The sequence below is a fragment of the Rhinolophus sinicus genome, linkage group LG10, assembly GCF_036562045.2.
Source record: "Rhinolophus sinicus isolate RSC01 linkage group LG10, ASM3656204v1, whole genome shotgun sequence".
Classification (NCBI taxonomy): Eukaryota; Metazoa; Chordata; class Mammalia; order Chiroptera; family Rhinolophidae; genus Rhinolophus; species Rhinolophus sinicus.
The window spans coordinates 80,520,324-80,543,448 of NC_133759.1; the positions used below are offsets into that span (position 1 = coordinate 80,520,324).

Here is a 23,125-nt window from a genome sequence, read left to right on the forward strand (position 1 = left end):
AGTTCCCAGCTCTCTTGCTTTCCAATGTGACACATGGCCTCTGAGTGTTCAGCAGTGGATTCTCTGAGGACTTATTCTGGGCCATGGATTTCCTTCCTTTTTGGGTTTTTGGGAGGCTTCTTCTGAAGGTTAAGGAAGGACACAGGCAGGGGCATGAGCCTTCGATCCCATCTTCCTCAGGGAGCTCAGACCTTGTCTTCCTAGGATGGCTGGCAAGGTCCCAGGCCCATGGAAAGTGTGAGTTCAAATCTGCAAGCCTGTGGCAGATTTAATTCTCTAAAAATGGCCCCATTAACATCTCCCATCCCATATGCTCTTCTGGAAGCTTATTGTTTTCCCTGTCAATAGCTTCCTCCCCGTCAGTTCAGTGGGCTTGTGGCTCCCTTATAGATGATCAATTACAGACCAATAGGTTGCAGCAAAAGGTGATGCTGAGTAACATCTGAGGCTTGGTCATAGAAGGCGATATAGCTTCTACCTGGTTAGCTGAAAAACTCATGATCAGAGCCCTGAATCACCACCGTGGAAGTCTGACTACCCTGTGGCCGCCATGTTGTGAGGAAGCCAAACCACCTAGAGAGGCCACTTGCAGGCACTCTGGCCTCCAGTCCCCATCCTCAGGTCAACCCAGCTCAGGCACCAGATATGCGAGCGAATGAATCGTTGGTGATTCCATCCACCAGCTGTTGAGAGACCGACGTCTTTCTCATCTTACCAGCTGAGACCGCAGACATTGTGGACCAGAGGCAAGCCCTCCCACACTGGGCCCATCCAAATTCTAGATCCAGAGAGTTGTGAGCATAGAAAGGGATTGTTCGAAGCTCCACGCTTTCAGGTGTCTTGCTACACAGCAACAGATAACCAGAACAATGCTCAGTATCTGTCCGGTACCCAACTCCTCCGCCAGACTCCTGCAACCCCCATCATGCTCCGTATACTCTGGATTTCCCACTTAGGCCCAAGTAGAGCCCATAGAAGCAAAGCAGTAAAGGTATTTTGTGGGAGGCCCTGTGGGAGCAAACTGGAAATGAAGATTCTCTGATTTTATCAATTTATCTAGACTGAGCTTTCCTAAGACCCTTGGTTCCCAACCTTTCCAAGTGCTAAGACCTCCTTTATCCTTTATCAAAAAGGCTGGGTGGCCCCCACATGACGTGGGTTATGTTGCTTTCAGTATAATACTTCCAGTATAGCTTCATATGTAGCTAACATTTATTGAGACCTTACTAAGCGCCAGATTTTTTTTATGTGTGCCAAGTCTTTTACATACATTATCTCCCTGAATCCACATAACGAACCCATGACTCTTGTTGTCCAGTCCCATTTTACAGCGTGAAGTGAGGTGAGCACATTGCCCCTGCAGCCTGTTCTGCATGTCAAGTGCAGAGCTCATGAAGGAGGGCCTGGAGAATGAACCCCAAACCCTGACCCTGGCGTGCTGGAATGTGTCAGTCAGCTCCACGTTTGCCTTCCACACTGTCACACACAACTCCCCCCTCCCCCGCTCCCCTACCTGGGAGCAATCCTTTGGTAGCTGGCTTTCTGTTCCGTTCTGCAGGTTAGAACCACTGGCCAGAGACTGGAAGGCAGGAGGAGTAAGGGAGAAGCCACGTTCTTATTTTGCTCCCGCAGCCTCACAGCTGACAGTGACTTCCTATAATCACTTACCTTTGGAAAACCTCTTCTCCCTCTTTTTGTTCCTCCAGCCCTTCCAACATGTTTGTAACCGATGCCTCAAATTAAATTCTTTCTACTTGGAATACCTGGAGTGATTTCTGATTTTTCCTGATTGTCTATTGAGTAATACACTCGGCTTTACAAAAGGGTGTGTACCTGACCTTTATTCAACTCTCCAACCTCAACTCCAGTCATTCTCCCTCTTCCTCACTATGCTTCAGTCACACTTGTCTCTTTTCTGCTCCTCAAATAATTGTAGCTTTTCCTGCCTTGGGGCTTTTGCACCTGTTGTTCCCAATGTTTAGAATGCTTTTCCCCAGCGTCTTGCAAAGCTGGTTCCTTCCCATGCTTCTGGTCTCAGCATAAATGTTAGCTTTGCAGAACAGCCTTCCCTGACTCGACATTTAGCGTCAGCCTACCCCTCACCCAAAGTACTCTCATCACATCATCCTGTTATTGTCTTCACAGTATTTATTACTAACTGACCTTCTCTTGCTTATTTATTCCTTAACTTGTTTATTGTCTGCTTTCCAGACTAAAATGAAACTCTGAAAGCACAGAAAGCCTGTCTGTCTTGTTTATTACTGTATTCAGTACCTGGCACAAAGTTGATGCTTAATGCATATTTTTGAGTGAATGAATGATGGAATGAGTGATATGCAAGCCTCTCCTTAGGCTTGAGCTGTGCCCTGGCATCTACCGAGATGTTTGACATTGGAGGATACCCAAAGACCACCAACATTTGTGCCCAGCAACAGGGTCCTGAGCTCCCCTTGTGCCTTTAGGCAGGCCCCTCCTAGGCAGCGGGAGGTCCCCTGTGGCCCTGCCCCTGTCTGCTGGCGGGTTCTAGTCAGCTTGTTTCTTTCCATGCTTTCAGCAGGCTGCAGGGCATTAATGATTAAAAGTGCAAACCTGCTCAGAGCCAGTGTCCATTAGACCACACGCCCACCATGTAGGCAGCTCATTAATTCCAATAAGCCAGGACCCATTCTCACAAAGCTTTTGCCATCTGTGTACTGCATTTGATAATGACAACGAAAATAAACAAAATTGTTATAAAATTAATTTTACTGATCATCACATTCTTATCACATAATAAGAAGCAGAAGGTTTCTGTTACATAAACATTTAACCCAAAGCATTGCTGTAATAATAAGCTGAATCAGAAAAGACAATGAAATTCATACTGGAATGCATGCAACTATAAAGAGCCAATATATTTTTTCTTTTATGACATTATGAGCAAAATAAATTATGGGATCTTATTCTAAACAAAACAAAACAAAGACTTATTTTACTGCTGCAGTAGAAGAGAGGAGCCAGCAGGATGAAAACTGCGGCTTGCTTTGCAAGGGTGGCATCTCGTCATCTAGTCATCTCCCTGCCTCTGGGAAGCCATCTTTTTTGGTTTCAGCATCTCCTAGTTTGAGAGTATCCTCTGGATATCAGGCTAGCTGACACAGGCAGAGGAAACAAACAGAAAACCCACAGAAACCTCTGTAAGAACATCAGGAGTACAATTTCCAACAAAATTTGGAAGAGGTGTTGAGAGAGAGAGAAGCTGACTCTGGGCGAGGACCTGGGCTGGACCAAGCCAAGAAGGGCAGAAGAGTCTAGGCCTGCTCTGGACTCATTTACCAGCCATTGCAGGCACTTCTCCAGTCCAGGAACCCTTGGCTGGGCAGCTGGATGGGGTGGGGATGAGAGCTTCTGTATTCTCTCAGAGGCTGGCAGACAGGTTCATTTTGCTGTCTTGCCATTATTTCCTCCTAATTCCTCTACTAGGCTAAATAACCATTCACTGTTCCCCATCTAAGCATCCAACTTTCCCTCTTCTTTGGCTTTCTCATACAGTTCTTCTGCTAGAATGCCCTGTCTTCTTCTTCTATACACATCTAGATATTCTAGTGTTCAAAACCCAGCCCAAAAGCCACTTCCTCCAAGAAGCCTTCTCTGATCTCCCAAACTGGAGACTATTGCTCTCCCCTTTGACTCCTAATGCCCTGGATCACAGCACTCTGGTCACTTTCTATTGTATAATGAGCATCCATATGCTTCTACCTCTGTGATGATTGTATTGTTTTTCCCAATTTACTTTTTCTCTCTGTAAAAGTATTATAAACTGCCACATATTGCCACATGACTTTCAATACCTCCCTGTGGAAGGAGCATATTTCATTACCTCGTTGTTACCAGTGTTGGTCACGTGATTTGCTTTGGCCAATCAAACGAGAACAGAAGTGATCAGAGCAGCTTTAGGAGCCATCACAGTATCCTCTGTCCTCTCTGCCCCAAGAATGGCATGTGCTAGAACGAAGAAGACTCTTGACGCAGAGCCAAACCTAACCTGAAGCTGATGAGCAAGAAATAAACCTTTCCTGTTATAAACCACGAAGATTTGGGGATTGTTTGTTGTCACAACATAACCTGGCAAAAGCTGACTAATACAGCTCTACTAGACTACAGGCTCCTTCATGGGGAGGATCACATCTGATTCCTGACTTGTCTCTTCTCCTTATTGAACTTAGCAGCAAGCCTCATTTAAAGGCTCAGTGACTGTTTACTGAGTGAATATATAAATAAGCAAATCCACCATTTACTAAGCACTCCTGTAATAATCGCTCACCTTATGTAGTGTTATGCAACCCACAGTGCACTTTCACCCACATTGTCTCACTGGGCCTCAGGACAATCCTGAGAGAACAGTAGGGGATAAAGGACATCTGTTGCTTTTCGTCTTCTAACATCCCTTTTTTCTTTGGGGAACGACCCCTCCCCTACTCCATGTGGTTCTGCTGGGGCTGCCAGGCATGACACCAACCCCTCGAGTCACAGGGATGGGCATGTGGCCCAGGTCTTCCCAGTATCTCATCCTTTGTTTTCAGTGATTGGACCAGAGATGGGCATATGGTCTAAATAGAGCCAATCAGAGCCCTTTCCAGACGGAAGAAAGTTCTCTAGAAAGAGTCCCAAGTATGAATGGGAAATCTCAAGAGGATACTTACTGTGCTGTAATCCTCCTAATAATCTAATATGTTCACTTTCCCACTCTTTACAACTTCTACTTCGTAACCTCTGTCTCTACAAACATCTTTCACCCGTCACATTCAGCTGATGACTGCCTCGTGCCTCATGGAGAAAGTAGAAGCAATTAGAAAAGGTCCTCCCTGATTTTTCCAGTGCCAATTGTACTGACCTGCCTGTGTATGTACTCATGTAATTTGCCTTCTCTCTTTATATGGTGGATTGAATGTCCCTGCTCTCGTCAATGGCCTGCTGTTATTCTAGAACATGCTCAAGATCCTACAAACGTTCTCTAATATATTCTAGCTTTACACTATAAATAAACAACCCTCCCATTTCCCCACATTCCCCTCTGGTGCCACCTAATTTTTCTACTGTGCTTCATGGTAAAAATTCTTGCAAGAGATGTGTATAGTTGCTGTCTCCACTTTCTCTCTTCCGCCCTTCCAGGTGGGCTTCCATCCCACCACTCCACTGAACACTGAATTAATTGCATTAGGATCACCAGTGGTTAGCATGCTGCTGGGTCTGAGAGCCACTGCTCAACAAGGTTGACTGCTACTTCCATCTTGAAATATGACCTCCTCTTGGTTTCTAGGACACCATACTAACCTGGTTTTCTACCTCACTGATCTCTTTTTCTCAGTCTCCTATGTTTGCTCCTTCTCTTTCATGAACCACTAAATATGGGACAATCCCAGAGCTCAACCTAGGACCTCTTCTGTTCTATATCTATATCTAGTCCCATGGCTGTTTTTCCATGACTGCCAAATTAATATCTGCAAACTAGACCTCTGAATTTCAGTCTTATATACCCATTAACCCACTGGACATCCCTTTTGGTGTTTGTTATAGGTTGAATTGTGTCTCCTAGAGAGATAGGATGAAGTCCTAACTTCTTGTACCTGTGAATATGACCCGATTTGAAAATAGGGTCTTTGCAGACATAACCAAGTTAACATGAGGTCATAATATATTAGAATGGGCCCTAAACCCAATATGACTGGTGTCCTTATAAGAAGAGGAGAGGACATTGAGACAAAGAAACACACAGGGAGAATGCCATGTGAAGATACAGACAGAAATTGGAGTGATGTGTCTACAAGCCAAGGATTGCTGGCAACCACCAGAAGCTAGGAGAAAGATATGAAACAGATTCTCCCTCATAGCACCCAGAAGGCAGCAACCCTGCTGACACCTTCATTTTGGACTTCTGGTCTCCAGACTTGTGACAGGATACATTTCTGTTGTTTTAAGCCACCCAGTTTGTAATCATTTATGACAGCAGCCCTAGGAAATCTAACACATCTAACCAGCATCTCAAATTTAACATGACCAGAACGGAACTTTTATTCCCACCTGTGCCCAAACCTGCTCCTGCTCTAGCCTTTCCCCCAAACCCTCCTTCTATCCTGACCTTCGGCTTCCTTTACATATGGTAACCAGAATGTTTTTTTGTTTTTTTTTTAAACATGTTAGATCACCTCCCTCTGTTGTTTAAAACCCTCCAGAGGCTTCCCACAATCCTTTAAATACAAAGGATTTGAATGCAAATTTCATAGCATGGCCTGCAAGGTCCTTTGTGATCTGGCTCCTGCCTCCTTCTTGGCTGTGAGCTCTCCTTGTTCTCTTCCTGGCTCACTACTTTCCACCCACACTAGCTTCCTTCTGTTCCTTGAACAAGCTCATTCCTGACTTGGGACCTTTGCACTGGCTATAATATTACCTCTGCCTGGGGCTGCCCCATCCACAGATCCGCCCATAACTGACCTTTCCTGGCTTCCCAACATAAAGTGGGCCAGTCTCTACTGCACCACCAGGTTTTATTTTCTTCATAGGCGAGCATGTCCCTGCATGCTGAGTCCCTGGTTCCAGTCCCTGTGGCCTTCGTTCTGGGCTTCCTCTGACCCTTTGATTGGAATTCTCCCAAGTCTGTGAGTCAATGCGTTCAATTTTTCCTTAAGAATTTGGGGGAGTTTTATGACACTTTGAGTTGAAAGAGTCCTACCTAATCAAAGGCTGAGCCCAGTCTCTGCAAAAGAACCCACCCCAAGGAAGGCTGCTCGTAAGTCCAGGCCCTTCCTGTGCAAGAAGCTCTGCTGGCTTTAGCTGAACATCCTCAAACCTTCCATCCTGTGATGGGAAAAGGCTATCTCCAGTTTCCACCAAGGGGAGAGGGAGGCAGAGCTCACAGTTTCTCTCCCAAATGCCATGATCCCACCAACCAGCTACTAGAGTTTTCCTGACCCTGGCCTCCTCACTGAGGGGCAAGCAGAACAAAACAGACGAACTTAGGGAGAGAGGAACCTCAGGGATATGTCTGGGCCATCTGCAGTCTGCTGTCCTCTCCAAAGAGCTGGAAGGAGCTCTGCCGCTCTGCTCTGCGTGTCCTCTGGCAGACGATCATCACCATTGCATTTGCTGAGCACCTTCTGGATGCCAAGCATTGTGCTGGGACATTAATAATAGCAACACATCACCTGTGCCATTTGCGGAGTACAGTCCTGGACTAGGCAGAGTGCTAGGTACTCTAGAGCAGTATAGCATCTAGTTCTCCCAGCACTTCTCTGAGGTAAGTATTATGATCCCCACCTAACAGATGAAGAAACAGGCTCAGTGAGCAGAAGGGACTTGCCAGGTGGTCTCTACTGCAAAGCTGTTATCTCCCTTTTACATGGCACTGCCTCTTTGCTAAACCTCCTGGCACCTGATTCCCAGCATGAGAAGAACCTGTGACTAAATGCAGGTACTTGGACCTGCAACCCAGCCAATGAGTCAGCAGAGAGAAGACCTGCGAGCTCAGGAATCTGACCCTGACGGAGGCTGCTCCTAGCCCCAGGACAGCTGTGCTTCAGAGGAAGGTACCAGGCCTGAGTCACTTCCCTGGGAACTCCCTTGCAGAGACTGTCCTGGGAATCAGATAACGCAGGAATCTGAGCTGAACTGCCCGGGAGCCGCCTCAGGTGATGGGCCTCTCTCTGCCTGTTTGGGTAGCTGTAGCTGAGGGTGAGCTTGGGGCAAGGCCTCAGCAAGAGCTTCTCCAGATATGGACAGTCTAATAGATAGAAGCTGCCAGGGTGGGACAAGTAGAATGTGTAGGAGGCCTCTGGGGGCAGAGGTCTGGGAAAGGGATGGAGTGGGCATAGTCACCGAGAGAATGATTCGCAAGGCTTCCTCCTCCCAGGGCGTAACCGGAATCGCAACCTGAGGTTCTGTGGGGCAGGGAGAAGACTACATTAGTGAAAGGCCTGTGGCCTGACCCCCTGTAGGAGACAGGGTCGTTGGTGTGGGCATATGCCACGGCCAAGAAGGCAGCAGGGATTTGGTGGGTACGAGTCAGGTGCTTCCCCCTGGACACTGACACGGCCTGAGGGTCGTGGAGACTCATGCCTGGCATGTTGGCAGTCGAAGCATTTAGGACATGGATTCCAACTTCTTGTTGCACAGATGGAGAAACCACAGCCCAGGTAGGGGGCGTGACCTGCTGAAGGTCCCATGGCAAGTGAGTGATACAGCTGACACCTCCCACACTTCCTCACCTTCAAGAGCCAAATCCTCCACCTCTTCCCTGCTCTAACACTAACATAGAACTTGGAATACAGGAGGGGAGCAGTTAGCTTGGTTGCTGTGGGAGCGCCCATGTGTCTGAGCCCATGTGATGCTCCCTGCGTATCCCTGGAAAGCCAAGCTGGTGTCCTGAGTTGTGTAGATGGGGTCATGCTTCTGCCAGTCACACATCAACCCACCTCCAAACACAGAAGGGTATTCCCCAAACCCTCTGGGCACGGCGTCTTTGCCTGTGATTTTCCTCTGATGATATCTTGTTTTGCCAACTAAATTAAGACTATGACAGAGAACAGAGCCTACCTCTAGCAGTTTAGTTCAATTAAGATTTCACATCAACAAATTAAAATGCATCCTCACCGTCTGCAAAGTAAATCTGCCGGCGTTTAGGAGAAGGCTCTGACATTTGCTGTTCAGGCACTTAGCCGATGTGAGTTGAGCCTCAAAGAGGGCCGAACCCCTTCTGGGACTGGTTTGGGAGTTCAGGGCCAGGGTTTGTCTCCAGAAACTTAGAGCTTCTGGGCCAGGGCTTCCCAATGATGAGTGTGAGGACTAAGCTGATCCTTCAATGAAGTTTTCACTGGTCCTCTGTAAAATGACAAAAATGAGAAGAACGTAGTCACGTTTTCCATAAAACTAAGTCAATTTGAACTAAAGGACTGTCAACAAATCCTTTTTGAGTGCCTAATTTGTCAGTCCCTTTTCAAGGGACTGAAGGGACAGCAATGAATAAAACAGACAAAAATCCAGGCTCTCCTGGAGCTTTTATTCTATGGGGGAGAGAGAAAGACAAATGAGTGAAATATGCAATAGGTTAGACAGTGATAAGAGCTATGGAGAAAAATTAAGCCAGGAAAGAGGATAGAGAGTGTGGAGGGCAGAGGGATTTGTGATTTTAAATAGGGTAGTTGGGAAGGCCTCTTGAGAAAGTGACAATCAAGTGAAGACGTGAAAGGTGAGGGAGGGAGCCCTGTGGATTTGGGGGGCACAGAGGGAGTACTCCAGGCAGAGGAGTGTCGAGGGCAGAGTAATGTGGGGATTGTGGGTGATGTGTGGCTGGAGCTGAGTGAGGAGGAAGGTGTGGGGAGAGGTGGAGGTTGGAGAAACGGAACTGTAGGCCTGTGGACCATTGTAGGGACTTGGGATCATCCTGAGTGAGCAGGAAGCCAGTGCAGGTTTGGAGCAGAGAAGAGGCCAGCTCTGTCTTAGATTTTAACAGGATGAGTATGGCTGCTGTGTGAAGCACAGAAGAAAGGCAGGCAAGGTTGGGAGCAGGGAGACCAGTTAGGAGACTATTGTGGTGACTGATGAGATACTATGGTGGCCAGAGTGACAGCTGAGAAACTGAGGGAGACATTGGCTCAAAATGTTTGAAATCAGTAATATTCTAGAAAATCCAGCATGCAAGGTTGACATCCCCTTGAGATCTCTGCCAAAAGGCAATTCCACTGGTGCTTAGTTAGCTGTGGGAAGTTGTGACAAGACGTTCGAGACCTTAATAGCAGCATATAGACCACCTATAATGTGGTGCTCCAAAAAGTGGATAATCTTTTCTTTCTAGAGAAGGCAGGTGAGGGTGTTTTCCTCTTTGAAAATTAGAATAGAGAACCTTGTAGAATGCAAGCCCCATGAGGGCAGGTACTGTGACTACATCCTGTTCTCAGATGTTCCCCAGTACCTACTTCAAGGCCCAGGACATGGGTACCCAAAAAATACCATGTTTCCCTGAAAATAAGAGTGGGTCTTATATTAATTTTTGCTCCAAAAGACACATTAGGGTTTATGTTCAGGGCATGTCATCCTGAAAAATAATGCTAGGGCTTATTGTCCGGTTAGGTCTTATTTTTAGGGAAACACGGTAGTTGTTAAACAAATGAATTAGTGAGTACCCTTTCTCCCACATTTTATGTAGGAATTTAAACAATTTTAGTAACAAACTCTCAAAATGTATATCTTTTTTTTCCTCTAAACCCAAAGGGCTATGTGTGAGAGTAGTTTTTTGTTTGTTGTCTGTGAATATAAAGAATTATCATTATATAGATAATGTTCTTGCTTCTAAAAGATTTGGGTAATTTGGTGGTTGTTTCTCAATCTCTCCCTTCCTCTTCTTTTGTCTGTTGCCTTTCTCCCTCTTCCTCTGTAATCTTAGTTGGCCATCATATAAAACTGAATAGAGTTTTATGCTTCCTGTTTCTACTATTTAAAGTCGGTAAGTGGAATGTCTTTTATTTCTCTCTCTTAGAAAAAAACCGACAACTAAGTTAAATTCTTTTTTACTTGTGTAACTCTCAACTGATTTTTCTGTCACTGTATGTCAGCATCCCCATTTTCTAAGCCTAAGAAGTTGATACCACTTCCTGGTGAGAAGGAAAACACACTCAACATGGGACTCTGGACTTGACACTACTTCAAACTTTTCCCCTATTTAACTTGCATGGTAATTTGCATAGATCTACATATGTTATGCAATCAGGCTGCTCTCCTTTTACATTTAAGCCTAAAATAATTTTGCTTTTATGATATTTTTCTTCTCTGCTGCCTTCTTTATTTATTACTGGTCCTGAGATTTAGATTTGTGTAAAAAGAGTTGATGAAAGGCCAAGGGTACAGACCCATTACCCAAACAGCCACGGTGGAGAGGGAGACTGTTGAGCAGCATGGTGAGATTGTCTCTGGGATTCATTTATTTGTTCACTGAATGTTTATTGAGCCTCTGCTACCATGTTTCCCCGAAAATAAGACCTAGCCGGACCATCAGCTCTAATGCATCTTTTGAAGCAAAAATGAATACAAGACCCAGTATTATATTATATTATATTATATTATATTATATTATATTATATTATATTATATTATACCTGGTATTACATTACATTACATTATATTATATTATATTATATTATACCTGGTATTACATTATTATATTATATTATATTATATTATATTATATTATATTATATTATATTATATCCGGTCTTATATTATATTAAAATAAGACCGGGTCTTATATTCATTTTTGCTCCAAAAGATGCATTAGAGCTGATGGTCCAGCCAGGTCTTATTTTCGGGGAAACACGGTATGTGGTAAGCTCTGTGCCAGGTAATAGGAATAGCGGTGAGCAACCCAGGCACAGTTCTTACTCACATGGAACTTACACTTAACTGAAGAAAACAGAAAATAAACAAGTAAACACATAAATAAAAACATGATTTTTGATGCTAATAAGTGCTAAAATGAAAACATAGTGACTAGAAAACTGGTTTAGACTGGGTAGTTCATAGAAAGTCTCTTTGGAAAAGTGACATTTGAGCTGAGGCTTGAATGATAAGAAGGAGACAACCATGTGAACATCTGGTGGAAAAGAGTCCCGACAGTGGGAACAGCCCTAAAACGAGAACCAGCTTGGAGGGTTTGAGGAACAGAAAGGAGGTGTATCATTTAGAACGCTTTCAGTGGAAAGAAAGAGAAGTTACCCCAATTCAAAATGGCATGAAAAAGAGGGAATTTTATTACCTCACATAAAGGAGCCTGGGGGCAGAGAGGGTAGGATTTTAAGGTTGGTTAATTCAGCAACTCGACATCATTTAGGGCAAGACTGTTCCCTTCTCTCTGCTCAGCCACCCTCTTGTGGCGACTTCCTTCCAGATGCCAGGATGACGACTAAAGCTCCAACCTCATATGACTTCCTTATCCTCAATGTCCAGGAGCAGAGAGGAAGGGGGCAAAGCCTTCCCTTTGCAGAACAAGGAAACCCTTCCCTTGCACAGATTTCTCTTCACATCACGCCTGTTATAACACAATGTCATCCCATGCTCAATGCTAAGCTGATCATTAGCAAGGAGAACGAATGACTCAGGTTGGTTTAGAGTTGGGCCCGGGAGCAGCCTAGCTTCCGAGCTTTGTTGAAGAACCAGTGCTTGCAATTTCTGACAGAAACCAAGGCTCTGAGGGTAAAACTGGACGTCTGTGAGCAAGGAAGAAGTGGGGCACAGCTGGCTGGAAGTTGGTGCTCGAGAATATTGGCCACAGGAGGCCGGTGTGGCTGGAGCACTGGTGTAAGAGTTACTTATAGAGGTGGATTTGAGGGAATTCAGAGCTTGTTTTAGGTTCTCCAAATGTAATCTTTCAGTACTGCGTAAGTCTCTATCGGCCTTAGCCCATTTTGCACCAGTGACTCCCTCCGGGGCCCAACCCACCGTTGGGTGTGGTGTTATAGAAAGACAGCCCCATGCAGGTATCAGACAGTGACTCTAACATGGCTGATGACACTGGGTAAGTCACTTCCCTTCTTAAGTCTTAGTTTCATTAGCTACAGAAATTTCAGGGTAACATTTGTTCTGCTAGCCCTTCAGGGAGGTTGGAAGCGTCAAATGAGAGAGTATCTGCATGTCCTTTGAAAACTATAAAGTGTCACAGTCACTATTACTGTTGCTATCGCTGTCATTCGTGTTCCATGAGAAACAAAGGGATTTTAAATTTTGAGTAGTCACGTCTTCATGCCCTTGGAAAAGGACAGTGTCGTTTTGGAAAGTTATATACTCTGAAGGGGCAAGGTGGGCAGCCTTGGACATCCTTTGCCCTTCGTGCCCCCACCCCTTTCCTCAGTGTCTCCCAGCCCCCCAGCAGATTTCTGGGCTTCACATCAGAGATGTCCTTAGAAACAAGCTGGGCTGACGTTCAATAAAATGTAAGCTAAAGCTGGCTGAGTTATTATCCTTTTTTCTTGATAAAATGAGTGGATGTATTTTCATTACTGGCAGAGTGCTTTTAGCTGGTGAGGACAATTAAGCCCTGGAAATGCAGCAACCGTTTCACACTGAGAGAAGATTTGAGGGATGACTTTCACCCAACATCCAGGCTCTGGAGGAGCGGAAAACATGGCCACTGTGCCCAACAATAGAAAGCCATGGAATGTTGTGGCAATAAGGTCAAGCAGCCCCCTGTTGCTCCCAGGCAACTTGCCCCACAGTGGAATGCTCCTGCTGCTGCTGGCGTGAGACCTGTGACCTGGACACTTCTCCACATAACTTCAGACCCTTCTCAGCCATCCTCTTCCTTATTCTCACCATCTCTTGGGAAGGTAGGGAGGGAGGAGTTCTGTGTTGTGGGCAACACCTTCCACCAAATGTTACCTTTTAGGTTCAGACATTTTTCTGGTTTTTCTTCATAATCTTTTGACCGTCTTTCTCACCCCTCAAGCCAGACCCTATGTCCAAAGAATCAGATCTCTGAGACCAACCTAGTCATCCATTCCATAGCCCTCCTCTCGGGCAGGACAACCCTCTTCCCTCATCTCTCCTTCCTTCTCTCCCTTCTCTCTCTATCTTGTGTTTCTTTCTTTCTTTTCTAAATGATGAATTAGCAGCTCTAATTTCTAGCTCGTAGAGGCAGAGGTGAGATGACCACTTCCTACCTTTCCGGCCTCAACCCAAACTGAGGGGAAGAGTCTTAAATTACAGATTTTTGGAAACAACAAATTTGCTGGTAGTGTAGCTTATCTGATACACATCTGCCTCTCCCCTTATACTAAGAGCAACTAGGGGACAGGGACGGTTTCCCCCACCTCCTTCATCTCTGCTTCTCCTGCAGCCAGCACATTTCCTGGGACAGTCAGCTCTCAGATGTTTGATGAATGAATGAATAAACAAAGCCACCTCTGTGTTAGCTTTATCTTTTTGTTCTGTGCAACACCCACAGGTCCCCCTATCATAACTTAGAAAGTGGAAATGACTTCAGAGATGCAGGAACTGAACGAGTTTCAGTGGAGTGATAGCAATCTGGTACATTATTGCAGTTTTTTTCTTAAACTACGTAGCAGTAGTTTTCCTCCTGTTTGCTGTTAGAGGGGATCCCAAATCAGTTGTGAGCTTTCGCCTGCCTTAATGGAGTAAGAGGAGAGGGCTGGGGTAGTTGTCCAAGTTTATTATCTTCTCCATTACTCAGGAGTGTTCCCCTAAGCTTTTGCATGATTTTATTTTAATGCTGTTATTTATATTAGGCGAGTCTCCAGCTCAGCCAGGCCAAAAAGGGAGATGGAGGAACTGTGGAGGAACTGATGGAAAAATAAATACCCTGAAGTTTCATGATGATCTGACTGTGGCTTTTATATGAATCAAATTTACTCTACCCTTCCTTCCCATAGTCAGCATTTCTGCTGGAAATAATTTGTAATTATCAAACTCCAGTTAGGCCAGAAGACTCTTTGCAAAGGACTTTGATGTGATTAGGGAAAGGCTTGGGAATGTAATTTGCATGGTGCTTGTCCTCTCTGCCAATGACATTCCTGGAGAAGGCACCTTGTTGTTCTTGGCAGGAGAAATTCCAAGGGCAGATAGGAACTGGGGACCAGACTTCAGGGGCATTGGGGCTGCTGCTCCAAGGCTGGCGCAAGCAGAAGATGCTTTCCTGGAATAATGAGCCCGATAGATATCCCATCTCAGCATTCAAGAACTGAGAGGCAGTGGGTGGCCCAGAGTGGGAAAGCATCAGGCACACAGTGACTAACAGCTGTGCTCAGCACTTCAGCATGAAGGCCCTTGGGTAACTGACCAGAACCCAGAATGGATCATCCCAGTGGAGTGCTAGTCTTGCCCCTGGTGGAGAGATAGGGACAATGCCCTCAACCCCTTCTCACATTTTAACCCATCAGCTCTGCAGCAGCTGAGCCAGGGAAGGACACAAGTTGAGTAAAGGTACACTGAAAAATAAAAAGCATTGTTGAAAGAAATTAAAGGAAACCTACATAAGTGAAAAGACATCCCATGTTCATGGAAAAACTCAGTATTGTGAAGATGGCAATACTCCCCAAATTAGTCTACAGATTCAACTCAATTCCCATCAAAATCCAGCTGCCTCACAATAAGAAGAAAACTAAACAAAGTGAAAATCAACAATTTTTCTGAGATCCATCAGAAACTGAGTTCACAGGACAAAAATGCCATCCTGACAAATGGAGAGACAGGTGAATGCAGAGAATACAAATCAGTTTACTGGAAGCAGAAGCTGCTGGAGCTAGGAACCAGTAGGAATGAAGTACTGATACTTGCTACAATATAGATGAATCCTGAAAGTATTATACGCAGTGAAAGAAGCCAAGTCACAAAAGACCACACATTATATGATTCCCTTGATATGAAATATCCAGAATAGGCAAATCCATAGAGACAGGAAGTAGATTAATGGTGACCAGGGCTGGGGTGAGTAGGAAATGAGGAGTGACTGCTAATGAATACAGGGTTTCTTTCTGGGGTGATGAAAATGTTCTAGTGTTACATAGTGGTGATGGTTACACAACTCTGCGTATTTATTAAAAACCACTGAATTGTATATTTTAAAATAATATTATCCTATGTGAATTATATCTCAATTAAAAAGCAAAAGTTAAGCAAAGATGATTTGTGATGGGAAGTGCAAATTTCCCTTCAGATTGAGCCTGCAGATCATTTTTTGGGAACCAGAGCCTTTGTAGTCATTTCTCTACTGACTGACTGATCAACTCAACCCTTGGCCATCCTTCCAAGTCTCCCCAAGGCACTCCCTTATGTTTTGCTGATTTGATAAAAGGAAGTCTGGGAAATGAAAGGAAAGAGAGTGAGGAAGGAGCCTGAAGAAAGTGGGCTAGGACTGGGAAATTCTTGAAATAAGACTCTAGGGCCTTGTGATCCCAGCCTACTGTCTGCAGGAGGCCACCTCCTCCATGAAGTCTCCCTGTTTTTTTCTTTCCCTAAAGCATTTCATCCATCATATTTCATTTTGACCCAACGACCCCATGCTGGATCCTTTACTGTGTTGTAGGCTATTTTACTTGTTCCAGGTACATGTCTCCTCCACAACACTACAATCTCTTCCAGGGCAGGACCCCTGTCTTGGTCTCACAGACCCTTAATGCAGGAAAGAACTTTGCATATCACCTGGCCCTACCTTCCTAGTTTGAATAGCACAACTATCAGACTCTTAAGTTTATCCAAGTCTGCTAGCCTCCTGGGGTCATCCTTCCCTCCATGTTCAGTTAGAAGGACACACCTCATGCTGCCCCCACCCCTAAGTACAATAGGAAACCCATGTCCTGAACTCCGTCTTTGGGAATTCTTGAGGGGCAACAGTGTGTAGTATTTTAAAGAATGGCTTTGGAGCCTGGTTCACATCCTAGCTCTGCCACTTATAGTGTGACCTTGGATAAGTTATTTAACTTCTATGTACCTCAGTTTTCTTGTATATAAAATGGGGATAGTCAAAGCTCTTCCATCATATGGTTTGTATAAGCATTAAATGAGTTACCAGTAATATATGACTATAAAACATTTAGCATTGTATCTGCCACACCATAGTGCTATAAAAATATTTGCTTTTATTACCTGTTTCTGCTGAATTTTTGACCTACTGTGTGCCTCATCCCTTTCTCCTCTTATGCTGCCAGTATCTCTTCGCTCTACAAAGCATCTCTAATTCAAGACTATGTGTGGTAGACTTTCTCTAAGCTTGAGGGAAACAGAAGCAGGCACACACCACACAGCCCGCAACTTAAAAATTGTCTTGGGCATCGCTGTTATTTAAAGTTGCCTGGTCATTCCTGCCACTAGGCACCTCTCAGCTACTGTCCAACTTTTCTTCTCTAATGCCAGCTTGCTGCGTTGCTGTATATACCCATTTTCCATCAATACTTTCTCACATCTCCTCCCTGTTTCCCCTAGCCTATCACCCTGGAAACTCAAGATTTCATATGGAGGAATTCTGTGCTCTTGCTAAGCCTCACTGCATGAGCGGAGCAGAGGAGCATGGGAAGGGGCAGAGAGACACATTTTTTTCCCCAAAGAGGCCTTGGAGGTAGTTTCCTAATCACGATATTCTCCAACTCACTTCCATGGCTTAAGGAGGCCCAGCCAGGAACAGAGACACTCCCAGGGTTCTCCAGATAGGAAGAAGTTACCATCTCCCCAAGGAAAGCATTGTACACGGGGCAAAGGCTACATGAAGCCCACACTGCACAAAGCACTAGCCAGAAAGCAGCGTAAGTAAAACCAGCTTCTTTGTGCCATTTGCCCTGCATAATTTGTTACTAGGCCCAGATGACTGGGGAGTTATTGTTTTAGAGGGAGGGTCGGAGGTGATATTTTAGCCCATTAAGGCCTCTGCTTCCCAAGGCCTGACTTTCCTCTGGCACTGAATTGAAGTTTTTCTCTAGCTGCCAAGGAAGGCAGGATTTCAGCAGAAGGTAATTTATGTTAATTTTTTCCCTTTCTGGTCCATTAAGTTTTGTGATGTTAATATATCTCACGAGGGGCCTCACTGCACAAGCTGCTGCATCCTTCCTGGGGTGCAGCAGGGCTGCCTGCCAGCACAGCTTCCAGGTCCTGTGCCTGCCTTCCTTCACTAGCTGGGGACTCTCTACCATGAGGGGCGTTAGTGGGAGAGGGGGTTGACTCCCACGCACTCGGATGAAAGTTAATGGTTCCCTGCAGTGGGACCCCTGGAAGCTCTGGGAAGGCAACTGCTACCAACAAAAACCTTCCCTGGGCAGTTTCTTCCAAGTTCCTTTAACCATTCCCGTTCTAAGCTCAGTTGGATGGAATCTAATGGGGGGATCTCCTGAAAGGAGGCTAGGGTGGAATAAATTAAGCAACATACAAACATTTCATGAGCATCCATTACATATGCTGTCTTGGGGTGGGGAGGAGGGATTGGGGATTATAAAGGGAATCAAAAACAATTCCTGCTTTCCCTTTAGTTGGGTGATGGGGGAGAAGGTAGATGTATCCAAGGTTGGTCAGTTCTGTTATAAGGTGACTTGTGTGCACCTAAAACTCATGGAGCTTTGCAAAATCCCCCAGGGCTTATGGGAAAATGGGGATCGGGGTACAACAGTGAAAACTTCACCAATGACATGTTAAAAAGAGATAGGAACCTAGTAAAAATGGTAGCATAGCTTCATAGATGTTAAATAGTTTTTAAAAACAAACCATAAATACTGTAGTAAATATGGCACTTTGATTTGAAAAAGACCTGAAGTAGTGGAAGGAGGGTTATCTAAAATTTAATGAAAATTTGTAATGCCAGATGTGGATAGGTGTGGTTCATGACACACGTGGTGAATTCAAGTAGTTCAGTTTACCACATGTGTTACGTGTGGTGTTGTATGTGTTTTGTGTATTTCTACCTGGGTTGGTTCAAATAAAGGCAATTTTCTGTGCCCCCTTAGTATTCTAGTGGATGAAGTGGTACAGAAGCAAACACAAAATTTATGTTTTGGGTGGCTGGGTCGCTCAGTTGTTTAGAGCGCAGTGCTCATAACACCAACGTTGCCAGTTCAATTCCCACATGGGCCAGTGAGCTGTGCCCTCCACAACTAGGTTGAAAACAATGACTTGACTTGGAACTGATGGGTCCTGGAAACACACACTGTTCCCCAAAATTCCCCAATTAAAAAAAAATTGCATTTTTACACAAATTATTCCCTAATATATCAATCACTTTGGACCAAATTCACTTTTTCAAAACAAGCCTTATATAAGCATAAGATACAATACATATATATGCTATATACCAAATTCTATAATATAGGTTTGTAACAGGATAATTTAAGATACTAATTCATCTATTCGCTCTCTCTTTTTTTTTTTTTTTCGTCCCTCTTCCAACAAAGTAGCCAAGTCCTTTGTAATTGTTTGCCTCAGGGACATTTGCAGTACAAAAAACATGTAGTCAGTAAATCCATAAACAATGCATGAGTCTCTCCTGTGCACCAGGCAGGGTTCTGGGCACAGGGAATAGAGCCATGAACACAACCATAAGGCCTCCGAGGAGCAGGGGTTTTGGTGGGAGAGGCAGACAATGAACAAATACGCATGGAACAGAACGTCAGGCAGTGAGAAGTGCTGCAAAGAAATACAGAGCAGGATAAGTGGCTAGAGAGCAACTGGATCAGAGGGGGAGGACGTCTCCCTTTTCAAAATGTTGGGGTAGTTGTGGGAGGGGAACTATTTGAGCAGAGATCTGAATGAAGTAAGGGAGTGAGCCATGTGATTAGTTAAGGGAAGAATGTTCAAGGCACCGGAAAAACAAGTGCAAAGGCCCTGAGGAAGAAACATGCTTGGTGTGTGTGAGGCCAGGGGCTGCAATTGAGTGAGAGATGGCAATGAGATAGGAGGCACAGCAGGGGACCTGGTTACCTAATGTCTATAGACCATGGTCAGGTCTGGGGCTTTTTATTTTGTCGGTATCGTGGGAAATCATTGGAGCATTTTGAGCAGGTGAGAGACATGATCTGACTGAAATGTTAAAAGTTTCACTCTAGATCAGTGCTGTCCAACAAAATTTTCTTCAATGTTGAGACTACTCCATTTCTACTCTGTCCAGTACGGCAGCCATTGGCCACGTGGGGCTGCTGAGCATTTGAAATGTGGTAGGTGTGAGTAAGGATTACACTTTTAATTCATTTAATTTTAATTACTTTACATTTGTATTTAAATAGCCATATGTAGGTAGAGGCTACTGCATTAGACAGTGTAGTTCTAGATGTTATGCGTAAAATAGGCTAAAAAGGAGTGAGAAGTGAAGCAGGAAGACTAGTTGGGAGTGTAATAGTCCAAATAAGAGATGATGGGCGCTTGGCCTGAGCGGGTAGCACTGGCGGTGGTAAGAATTGGTTAGATTCTGGATGTATTTTGAAGTAGAGGCAACAGGCTGATGGATTGAATATTATAGAGTCTAAGAGAAAAATAATTACTCTTAGAAAATAATTATTCTTCAGAAAATAATTCTTAAGCTTTTGGCTTGTAGCTGAATGAACAGTGGTTTCATTTTCTGCCATGGGAAATAGTGAGAAATGAGCAGAAAGTTTCCATTTTGTGTTGTTTTGTTTTCCCCCAAACCCATGCTTATTGACGGGACGGTACTAGGTTCCTGAAGTTGGCAGGAGAGAGGAGGGTGCCCTGCAGGACAGCCAGATTGGGAAGAAATCTAAAGTCAGGGATCTTCCGAGCTGAACCCCACTCCTTGGCAGTACCTCTGAGAGAGTGCCCCAGACAGTCTGGGTCCCTGAGGACTCCCTGCCCCAAGTTTGGCCTCCAAACAGTAGAGCTTCTGATCCAAAGGGACCAGTGGGCTGGGATGATGGATGGTCAGTGGTGGCCTGTGTGGCCGACATGTGGAAGACCCTCTCTGACCCTGCTTGAGACACTGAGCTTTGTGAAGGTGGGCAAAATGGCTGCACATTAGGGTTCAGCCTCAAGAGAAGGGTATTTGAAGTTCTCTTTAAGTGACTTCAAAGAAGAGAAAGAAGTGTAGGTACTTGAGAAGCATTGTGACTGGGCTGATGTTTAGGCTTGGCTGTGACGATTAGGAAGATTAGGAGGCAGAGTTAGGAATGGTCGGTGCTTCTACAGCATAGATTCCGGGTTCTGAGTCCAATAGTCAAGTTCAGAGTTTCTTCTGGGACCTTCTCAAGGAGTGTAAAAGATCCTTTCATTCAGGTCATTCTGTAAATATGTTAGGAATAACTTTTATTCTTTATTTTTTCTTTTAGAGAAGGGTGGGAGGTCACACACTGGGATATTTGTGCGAAGGCAAGGATAATAAATACCTTTCTCAAATAAAGAATGCGGAGTAAACTAATCTGGGTTTGAATCCCAGGTCCCTCTCACACTAGCTGTGTGACTTGGAGCAATTAACCTCAGTTAGTTAATTACTTTTTCTGAGCCTCAGCTTACTCATCCATAAAATGGGACCTCACAGGTTTGAAATGAGGAATACATAATGTATGTAAAATATCTTACATGGCACCTTACACATGGTAAGAACTCAGTAAATGTTCATTTCCCTTCCCTATAGAACCCTTTTGCGGTATGCTGCCCAGTGTCTCCTCTGTTCGACCTGGATTCTCCATGGCTTACTCAGATCCCTTCATGGCTTTTTCTCCCCTGCATTAAGTCTAAGCACCTACTTGTTATTAAAGCAAAATTCTCTCTTTGTCTGGTACCTTGTGATCTGAAAAAGCAGCTGTAAATAGGAGTGCTGCCTATGACGCAGCACTATTGGCATTTTGCTTTTTAAAGGTTAATGGCCAGGGCTGTACCTTTGGAAAACTCGGCCTACAGCGCTCACCAGAAATTATTGTGCAGGGAGGTGGGGCTGAGAGGATGTGAGGAGGGTGTGGAAGAAGAGCTGTGGGGTGGGATGGTGAGCCTCGGTAGGGAGAATGGTACATTCTGGAACAAAAGATGGGCCATTGGAAGTTTCCAGCTGTGAGAGAGAGTAGGACTGTGGTTTCCCTCCAGCCCCCTTCCTGGACTGTATTCTTCTTGCCTGACCCTTCCCGAACAGCGAGAGCTCCTGAGAGGACTCGCGATGATAATTTGGTGCCTGATCATGCTTCAGTTGCAATTTATTTAAAGTTGACAATAGGGTTCCTGCCTTTTACAAGCAGATTTCTAGTACTTGAATTTCTGAGCCTGCATTTTTTGCCTTGATGGAAAAGTAGTTAAATTTCACACTTATTATAGCATCTGACACCTGGTACCCTCCAGAGACTTCATAAAGCTAAGGAAATGAAAACTTCAGCACCACTGTAAAGAGGGAAGAGAGCGTAGAGACCCTGTCTCCCCTCCCCACAGGAGACAAAGGGCCAACCACGCCTCACCTCCACCTCACAGGTGGACCCAGAGCTTTTAGGCCAATTTTCGAAGGGCTTTTTTTTTTGGTCCTTAGAGAGATGTGAGCTCACAGCATCTCCTGCTTGGTCAGGATCTGCTTGAAAAATGGGTGAGTTTGGTATCAGCACGCCAGTGTGACCTATGGAGATGAGACCTCCAGACCCAGGAATCCTGCTCCAGCCCCACACGCTCAGTAGCAGACAAGACCAGTCATAGAACCTAGATTCATCTTTGCCAAACGTTTGCAGGAGTTGAGATATGTGAGTGTCTGCCCTGCGATGGGAAGCTGAGTACAGGATTTGGGGTACGGCTCACTGAGGAAAAGCACCATATCATCCTTCCCAGCCCCACAACCCAGCTAGTCCTGATAGCCTGTCCCTGATTCGGTCCCCGCTGAAAAAACAAAGCTTCATAGTCACAGACCTCAGTTCAAATTGTCCTCTGCCACTTAACTAGCCTTCAAACTTAATTTCCCCAAGTCTCAGTTTCCTCATCTGTGCAACAGGAATAATACTACTATTAGGATCATCTATTACCGTGGGACAATCTCAAAGTTAGTGGCATAAAAAAATGTTTTTGATGGACAGTGGCTGGACTTACTGTAGTGCTCACTTTGCTGTGTATACAAATGTCGAATCATTATGTCGTACACCTGAAACTAATGTAATGTGTGTCAGCTCTATTCTTAAAAAAACCAATTTGTCACTCTCACAGACTCTGGGGGGTCAGTAATTTGGATAAGGCCCAGTGGGGATTGGTTGTTTCTGCTTCATGATATCTGGAGCTTCAGCTGGGGTGACTTGAAACTGGGCTCAGCTGGGACTGTTGACCAGAACACCTGTTCATGGTCTTTCCACGGGGCGTGGGCTTCCACACGGCATGGTGGCCTCTGGAATCTGGGACTTCCTCCATGGTGACTCCAGGTTCCAAGAGTGAATGTCCTAGCCAACAAGCAGGAACTTCATGCCCTTTTATGCCGTGGCCTTGGGGGTCACTTAGCATCATTTCCACCACACTCTATAGTCAAAGAAGTCACCAGCCTGCCCAGATTCAAGGGGAGAGGACATAGAATAGACCCCATTTCTCAGTGAGAGGAATATCAAAGAATCTGAAGCCATGTTCTAAAACTGCTACCAAATCCTCCCTCACTTGGTTCCTGTGAGGAATGAAATAACAATCTTGTGCATAGTAGGGATTCAATAAATAGTATTCT

At 44.9% G+C, this 23,125-nt stretch overlaps 1 protein-coding gene across 2 annotated transcripts in view; it reads left to right on the forward strand.

Moving 5' to 3' along the window:
- Positions 1-23,125, forward strand: part of CTNNA1 (catenin alpha 1) — a 281,342-nt gene that overhangs the window by 76,878 nt on the left and 181,339 nt on the right. The window lies entirely within an intron of this gene.